The 9,274-nt window shown below is 44.4% G+C and overlaps 1 non-coding gene across 1 annotated transcript; it reads right to left on the bottom strand.

Annotated features, from left to right (window-relative positions):
- Positions 1 to 252: 252 nt before the first annotated feature.
- On the bottom strand, positions 253 to 361 carry LOC136502462 (small nucleolar RNA R71). The gene has a single exon (XR_010770599.1). It is a non-coding gene; the product is annotated as a small nucleolar RNA R71 (small nucleolar RNA).
- Between the last annotated feature and the right edge of the window lie 8,913 nt (positions 362 to 9,274).

Here is a 9,274-nt window from a genome sequence, read left to right as displayed (position 1 = left end):
ACATGGTGCAAGCAAGCCAGTTTTGTGAAAAGGCACATGAAGATGCGAGTGCACATCTCCAACACTTCCTAGAGATCTGTAGCACTTTCACCATTAAAGGAGTAACCCAAGATGCCATATTACTTCGCCTCTTCCCATTCTCACTCCTGGGGGAGGAGAAGCAATGGTTCTACGCCAACAAAGATAGCAATACTACATGGGATAACTACTCCACTGCCTTCCTATCAAAGTTTTTTACCACAGGCAAGACCAATGCTTTGCGTGGGAGAATCTCAAGCTTTCAGCAACAACATGATGAATCTATCCCTGAGGCATGGGAATGCTTTCAAGATTACATATCAGAATGTCCCCATCATGGCATGGAGAATTGGCTACTCATGCAGACTTTTTGCCATGGGTTGACCAATAATACCCGTGAGACTATGGATGCTGCTGCTGGAGGTGCATTCCTATCACTCACCATATGAAAGCTCTAGTTTGGTTTTGGTGAATTGTTGAAACCCTAAGTGCTAACCTAGTTTATCAAAGTGATCATGAGATAGGTAGCACTATTCCAAGCAATGGAGCAATGGTGAAGATCATGATGATGGTGTGGGGACCATGATGATCAAGTGCTTAGACTTGGAAAAGAAGAAAGAGAAAAACAAAAAGCTCAAGGCAAAGGTAAAACTTAATAGGAGCTTTTTGGTTTGGTGATCAAGACACTTAGCGAGTGTGATCACATTTAGGATAGATGGTCATACTATTAAGAGGGGAGCACTTATTGGACAACTTGATCATCTAGTGCCATTAGGTGTTGAAATACTTGCATTGCATTTTAGGCCTAGTGCATAATCCGTGAGAAGTGATTAACCTTTATAAATTGATTGTGAAAATGCTAACACACTTGCACGTGATGGTGAAACACTTGGAGTGTTAGCACATTTGCAAAGGTGGTAAGAAAGGTGAAGAAAAGGAGGCAAAACTTGGCTTGGGGGTCTGCCATTGGGGCACCACCACCCCTTGTCTGGTGCACCGCCACCCCTATGGAGGTGACCGGCTAGGAGGCAGAGAGCAGCGACTTGCCCTGGGGGCACCGCCACTATGTGTCCGGTACCATCGCTACCCCAAGGGTGGTGCCTACCTAGACATGGCCGAGACTCAGGAGAAGTGAAGTGGGCATCGGTGCATCCGGTGTTCACCGCCGCTCTAAGGGAGGTGCACCTCTGGTCATCGCCACGAGGAGGGCGGTGCCACCGCCATTTTCTTCTTGAGACTGGTGAAATGGGGTTGGTCACTACCTCAGACACTATCACCCTAAGGGTGGTGCACCATCATAAAAATCCAGAGAGGGGGTATTAGGGTAGATGGCCGGGTGGTCACCGCCACCCTAGGGGCGGTGCCACCGCCACCTAGTCCGGTGCCCCAATGGCTAGTTTTAACTATTGCAAAGTTACCATTGGGAGGGGCACCACTATGTCTAGTGCAGGCACCGTTCATGTCTGGTGCCCTCGCAGAAAGCTGCTCCAAAGGGGTAACGGCTCTATTTGCTTGTGGGCTTATAAATAGAGCTAGTGGCAGCCTTGGCCACTCTCTTGGCACTTCTAACAGCTATATACACCCTTTGAGAGTTGAGCACACCACTCCACTCACTTGCACACTTGATTTCATTATCTTGAGTGAGATTTGAGAGCCTCTAGTGCATTGCTTAGTGTTCTAGCATCTTGTGGCACAAGTTGGGCGATTTGGGCTGGCAGAGTTCTTGTTACTCTTGGTGTTTGCTGACACCTAGATGGCCCGGTGATTGGTGGATTGTTGAGCGGCTATTGGTGATTGTTGCCAGCTCCGATCGTCGACATTGTGAGGGGTTCTTGTGCCTTCCCTATGGGAGATCACAAAATGCAACTCTAGTGTATTGCGCATGGGTTGTGTGATTCTCATCTTGTGTTGGTTGTGCGGCAACCTATTGAGGGTTTGGCGTGTGATGCCAATTAGCCCGTGAACCTCCAAGTGAGTGAATCGCCACAATGAGGACCTAGCTTGCCCGCAAGCAAGTGAACCTCGATAAAAAATCATTGTGTCATCATTTGATTCCAAGGTGATTGGTCTTCATTGGTATTCATTATTGTGATTGATTGGCTCCTTTGGTGATTGGCTCATTCCTCTACACGGCGGTATAACATTGCATCCTTCCTGCGCATTTACATTTCTTAGTGTAGCTTGGCCCTTTAGTGTAGCTAGTTGTGAGGGCAAGCAAGAGTCATGTCTAGTGGCTAGTGACGCTCTTTAGTTAGTCTTTGAGAGCTCACTAATTTAGTGTAGTGACGTAGCCTTTGAGTGCTTATAGACAATAGCAACTACAATTGTGGTAGGTGGCTTGCATTCTTAGTACGCTAGCGCAACATTTGTTTTGCCTCATATTTGTCTAACCACTTTGTGTAGTGTTGTAGAAATTTGTATAGGCTATTCACCCCCCTCTAGCCATTAGGAGCTTTCAAGTGGTATCAGAGCCGTGGTCACCGTGATTTGAGGCTTAACCTTCAGTGTCAAAATGGCTCAAATCAACAACACCAAGAAGACACCCCAATTTGATGGCATAAATTATCCATATTGGAAGTCAAAGATGACCACTCATATCAAGTCAACCAATAGAAGAGTATGGAAGGTGGTGGAGACCAAAATTGAGATAGCCAATTCGAACAATCCCACTATGGCCGAAGAAGTGCTTCTCTAAACAATGATATTGCTCTTAGTGCTATTCATTATGCTATTGATGAGAGAACATTTGAGCAAATCAAAAACATTGAGATGGCTCATGAATCTTGGAAGAAGTTGGAAGAATCATTAGAGGGCTACCAAGGTAATAAAAGGTGCAAAGGCATACATTCTAAAGGAGAAATTTGCTAGCTTCAAGATGAAGAAAGATGAGAGTGTGACGAACATGTTTCATTGGATGGAAGTGCTTGTCAATGATCTCAAAGCACTTGGTGAGAAGGTGGAGGACAAGGACTTCTCCCATAAGTTCTTGAGATGCTTACCCGCAAGATTTAGCATGTTGGTCACCTTGCTAGTGAGGACTGGTTTGGACATAATGACACCAAACCAAATCTTGGGAGATATCATGACCGATGATGCTTATAGAGATGATGATGACAAGGAAGAAAAGAACAAAGAGAAGAAGGATGAGAAGAAGAAGAGTGTGGCATTCAAAGCCGGTTCATCATCCAAGGGCCAAGCAAGATACATCAAGTGAAGATGATGGTTCATGGGATGATGATGATGAGAAGATGGCTCTCTTTGTTAAGAGATTTGGCATGTTAATGGTGAAGAAGGGCTACCATGCTAGAAGGAAGAAGTCTTCATCCAAGAACAAGAAATAATCAACAAGGTGCTTCAAGTGTAGAAGCAAGGATCATCTTGTTTCTCAATGCCCATACAATAGTGACAATGATGATGACGACAAGAAGAGCAAGAAGAAGGACAAGAAGGAAAAGAAAGAAAAGGACAAGATGACCTTCAAGAAGAAGAAGGGTGGTTCATATGTGGTCACTTGGGATAGTGATGCTTCCTCAAGTGATGATGATGAAAGTGATGACGACAAGACAACCAAGAAGAAGGCTCTTGCAAGCATTGCCATAAATGAGAAGCTTTCTCTCTTCGACATGTTAGATGAGAGTGATGATGACAAGACTCCATCATGCTTCATGGCTAAGGCCACTAAGGTACAAACTTGTGATGATGGATGTGATGAGGAACATGATGATGAGAGTGAAAGTGAAAGTGACAATGATGATGAACCACTAAAAATGAACTAATTGACATGTTAGAAGATGCTAAAGAACATTTTGACATTAAGAGAAGGGAATGCAAAGACTTGCGAATGGAACTAAAAGCCCTTAAGCAAGCCTTTGATGAGCTCAAGGCATCTCATGAGAGGCCAGAGGAAGCCCATGAGAAGCTTGGTAAGGCTCACAAGAGGCTTGAAAAAGCTCATTCCTCTCTATTAGGATATGTATATATCAGGATCATTAGAGAGGATCCCCTAGATAGGCTAGTTGCTATGTATAGCCTAGTTTCCTTACATTAGGATAGCTTAATTGTATAGGTGATAGCCTCCTATATTTGTACTTGCCATGTGTGCCTAATTGGCCCTATATATGCAAGGCTCCCCACCCACATTGGGTGTGTGGTGATTCTTTCTATTCTACATGGTATCAGAGAACTAGTTCCATTTCTCCCTCCCTCCCGCACCCTTTCTCCACCAGCAGCTGTCTTCCCCACCAGCAGCTCTCTTCCTAGGCAACAATGTCGGCCTCCTCTACCACTAGTGCCTCCCACTCTACGGACTCCATCTCTACCCTGCCATCCTCGTCTCCCCCTATGCGACAATCTCTGTCAAATCCCATGTCCCAATGACCTTGGAGCTGAACCACCCAAACTTTAACTAGTGGTCACCGTTTTTCACCTCCCTTTGTGGGAAATTTGGCCTCCTCCCGCACATCGACGGTACGACGGCAGCCAGACCCACTGACCCTGCTTGGGCCATTATGGACTCCTATGTTCGCAGCTGGCTCCTCGGCACTGTCAGGCCTGATGTCCTTGGCCTTGCACTATGGACAACATCGCTGACTCGAACCCGCTGTTGAACTTCGCCACCACTCATGAGAAGCTCATCCTCAAGGAACTTCACCTTGCCAATGAGGGCACGGTCGCCGCCCAGACGGCGTTCAACACCACGTGCGGTCCAGCTTTCCGCTCGGCCTCCACCACTGCGGGTGGTAGCTCCTCTGATGGTCGCCAGGGCAGCCACAGCAGCAGCGGCTACGGTGGCCATAGCAGTAGTGGTGGTGGCGGTAGCTAGGGCGGTGGTGGCAGTTTCCATAGGAAGAAGGGATGGGGCGGCCACGACGGCGACGGCAGTCCCTAGTCTTGGGGTGGGCCACAGGCAGCCACACCGCCCACCAGCCCCTGGTTCTGCTATGCCCCTTGGACAGCTAGGGTGCAACAATAGCAGTGGCGCCCGTCGGTGGGCACCTGACCTGGCACGGCCCCGGCATCCTCGGTGCCCATCCTCAGGCCCATACCACCTTCACCCCCGCCTAGTTCTCCGACTGTGTGGTACTTAATGAGCAAAATTAGAAGGAGCATGTTGTAACATGTGACAAAGGATTAACTTGTGATATAATTGATGAATCATTCTATAAGCCTATCATTGTTGCTACCACTAACCCTTCTTGTTGCACATCCACTTCTAGCTTCTAGTAGTGATGGTTTCACTTGTGATGCCTCACTAATGGTTGAGAATGAGACACTCAAGAAGGAGGTAAAAGAGCTCAATCACACCTTGGCTAAGGCCTATGGTGGTGAGGACCACTTGCTTATGTGCTTGGATAGCCAAAGATATTCTCTCTACAAAGAGGGATTGGGCTATACCCCCAAGAAAGGCAAGGCAGCCTTTGCTCCTCACAAGACTAGTTTTGTGAAGAACAATGTTTGGTTTTGCACTAGTTGTAAGCAAGTTGGTCATGTAGAGCAAAAGTGCATGAAAAAGAAGTCTCAAGCCAATGTATCCTCAATTAAGCTTGATTCTTTCTATGTGCTTACTAAGGGTACTAATGGTGTGAAGGCTAAGTTCATTGGTGCACCATGGATGGGCTCAAAGAAGAAAGCCATTTGGGTGCTAAAGAGCTTAGTAACTAATCTTCAAGGACCTAAGCAAGTTTGGGTACCTAAAAAGAATTGATCCTCTTTTGTAGGTCAATTATAAAGACAGAGGGAAGTCATTGGGTTCTTAATAGTGGGTGCACTCAACTGCATGACCAGTGATGCAAGAATGTTCAACTCAATCAATACCAATGGCAATGATGGTTATGATAGTATCACATTTGATGGCAATGGCAAAGGCAAGGTCAAAGGGCTTGGTAAGATTGCAATATCCAATGACATGAGCATTTCAAATGTGTTGCTAGTTGAGAGCTTGAACTTTAATTTGCTATCTGTGGCTCAATTATGTGATCTTGGATTCAAATGCATATTTGGGGTAGATGATGTAGAGATCGTAGTGTAGATGGCTCTAACTTTATCTTCAAAGGCTTTAGATATGAGAATCTATACTTAGTTGATTTCAATGCTAGTGAAGCTCAATTATCTACATGCTTGTTCACTAAGTCTAGTATGGGTTGGTTATGGCACAGAAGGCTTGGTCATGTTGGAATGAAACAATTGAATAGATTGGTTAAGCATGACTTGGTTAGAGGCTTGAAAGATGTTGTGTTTGAGAAGGATAAGCTTTGTAGCTCTTGTCAAGCCAGCAAACAAGTTGGAAACACCCATCCTAAGAAAAGCATAATGAGCACTAGCAAGGCATTTGAGTTATTACACATGGATTTGTTTGGGCCAACACAATACACTAGCATCAGTGGAAACAAATATGGCTTTGTGATAGTGGATGACTATACAAGATACACTTGGGTATTCTTTCTAGTGGACAAGAGTGATGTGTTTGCAACATTCAAATCATTTGTCAAGGGCATACACAATGAGTTTGAAACAACCATCAAGAGAGTTAGAAGTGACAATGGTAGTGAGTTCAAGAACACAAGAATGGATGAGTTGTGTGATGATTTTGGAATTAGACATCAATTCTCGGCCAAGTACACCCCATAATCAAATGGCCTTTTTAAGAAGAAAAATATAACTTTGATTGACATGGCAAGATCAATGTTGAGTGAGTACAATGTGAGTCAATCCTTTTGGGCCAAAGCTATCAACACGGCTTGCCATTGTAGCAACCACCTCAATTGTCACCCCTTGAAAGAGAAGACACCATATGAGCTCTTGAATGGTAGAAAGCCAAACATTGCATATTTTTGGATCTTTGGTTGCAAATGCTATATCTTGAAGAAAGGCACTAGATTCGGCAAGTTTGAGAAGAAGTGTGATGAAGGATTCCTACTTGGATACTCCACTTCAAGCAAAGCATATAGAGTTTGGAATTTGGGAAGTGGTACTCTTGAAGAGGTGCATGATGTTGAATTTGATGAAACCAAGGGTTCCCAAGATGAAAATGAGAACTTGGAAGATGTTAGAGGCATTCAACTTTCAAATGCCATGAAGAACATGGATGTTGATGAATTGAGGCCTAGACAAGTGAATGATAATGAATATGATCAAGTGCAAGTGCTCTCTAACTCAAATGTGCAAGATGACACTAATCAAGCAAGTACAAGTGGCTCTCATGACAACGTGCAAGATCATGTGGCTAGTACATCATCTCAACCAAATGATCAAGCAAGTGCAAACATTGTTCCAATACTCCAACCAACCAATATTGCAAGAGATATTTCTAGAGGTGTACAAACAAGATCAAGATTAGCATCATTTTGTGAACACTTCACATTTGTGTCATCCATTGAACCAAAGAAGATAGATGAAGCATTGAAGGATATTGATTGGGTGAATGCTATGCATGAAGAATTGAACAACTTCACAAGAAATCAAGTATGGGAATTAGTGGGAAGACAAAGGAAAACAATGTGATTTGAACCAAATGGGTCTATAGAAACAAGCAAGATCAAGATGGGATAGTAGTAAGGAACAAAGCAAGATTAGTAGCACAAGGATACACTCAAGTGGAAGGTCTTGACTTTGGAGAAACATATACCCCTGTTGCTAGATTGGAAGAAATTAGAATCTTGCTAGCCTATGCTTGTGCCCACAACATCAAGCTCTATCAAATGGATGTCAAGAGTACATTTCTCAATGGCTACATCAATGAAGAAGTATATTGTAGAAGAACCATCCAATTTATAAGAGCACAAGTACAATGGCAGCCCACAAGCGGTCAGACTATCATACTTAAGCCCATATAAACCCGGTAGTCCATCAAGTTGATGAGTACAGGCCCGATCTTCCGAGAGGTAGCCGGTAAGTTTGATTTGTGGAGATCTCGACGTTGGCGATCCGGCTTCAAATCAGACACGATTTGAACCCTACAACCGTTACACCACTGCTCCGTTGGTTATCAACCAAGCACAACTTGATTGACCTCGCCAAGAAGGCTTTTCCTGCAAGCTAATTGAAGAGCACAAGCAAGAAGGTAAAACACGCAATCTAAAATTGCAAATATGAATGACACGGATATCAATAGAGGATTCAAGAACTCGGTTCCAAAGGACTAATCGACACAGTGGAGGAGATCAAGAACGGGGGCCCTGGATCACTGTAAAAGGATTTGTCACCACAGTTACAATGAACGATTTAGTTTCTCGATGGAAAACTAAACTCTAAACAAAACCCAATTGTGTAGCAGCGGTGGCGGCTGTGTTTATAGTCTAAGACTCGACCTAGGGTTGGGGACGGCCAGGGGTTGGGCGCCCACAACTTGGGCTTAAGGCCCGACACGATACATGGCCAAGTTGGCCCAAATAGGTGATGCAGCACCTTGCCGTGGTCACACAGAATGATCCACGGACCTTTTGGAGCTGGGACCAGATCCAAAACGATGGCGTCGTCGTCCCCTTTCCAACGCATCCAAGAACGGCCCGTTTCGATGTCGTATGAGGAAGTTATGACCGAAACAGTGACGACGTGTCTGCTGAATCCGAGGACGACGTGGCAGCTGAGTTGGAAACGAATTGCAACTTGGGGAAGACCATGGCGTCAATGTGTCCAGCGTGACGATGTCCTCATCATCCTCCCCTTCTCGAATTGGAGTCGTCCTCGACTCCATCTTGGCGATGTCCTCATCACAAGTACCATGAAGGGTCTCGATTAACCATCAACATACAACCAAGATCATACATGATTCAACATACATATCACACATTACATAAAGTTCACAAATACAGTTCTATACATTAGAGTACGATTAAAAGTTATTACAAACCAAGTTCAGGTAAAATAGCAGCACAAGCAATTAAAGTTTGAAACCAACATCTCCATCGTTGTTCAAATACTATGCCAGCTCATGATCACAATCCAACAAAAGCATAAGAGATGGATTAACAAGAGATGCCTTGCTCAGGGCCCTACTCCTCATCCACGGTGGGATAGAAGTAGTTCTTATAGTAGCCATGATATATCGTATTATCTGCAACAATGGGAAATAAACTTTGAGTATAAGAAGGTACTCCGCTAGACTTACCCATCATAAACGAAAAATAAAGTGACTCCAAGGATCATGCAAGGCTTTATAAGTGGAGCTAGCTTGACAAAATTTTGCATAAAAACCCACTAATTCATCTACACCTTTTATAATTTGATCATCAAGTTAATTATAGCTATTCGTCTCTAG

The sequence above is a fragment of the Miscanthus floridulus genome, chromosome 13, assembly GCF_019320115.1.
Source record: "Miscanthus floridulus cultivar M001 chromosome 13, ASM1932011v1, whole genome shotgun sequence".
NCBI lineage: Eukaryota > Viridiplantae > Streptophyta > Magnoliopsida > Poales > Poaceae > Miscanthus > Miscanthus floridulus.
The sequence above is the reverse complement of the archived record's forward strand: the minus strand, read 5'-3'. Positions and strand labels throughout refer to the sequence as shown.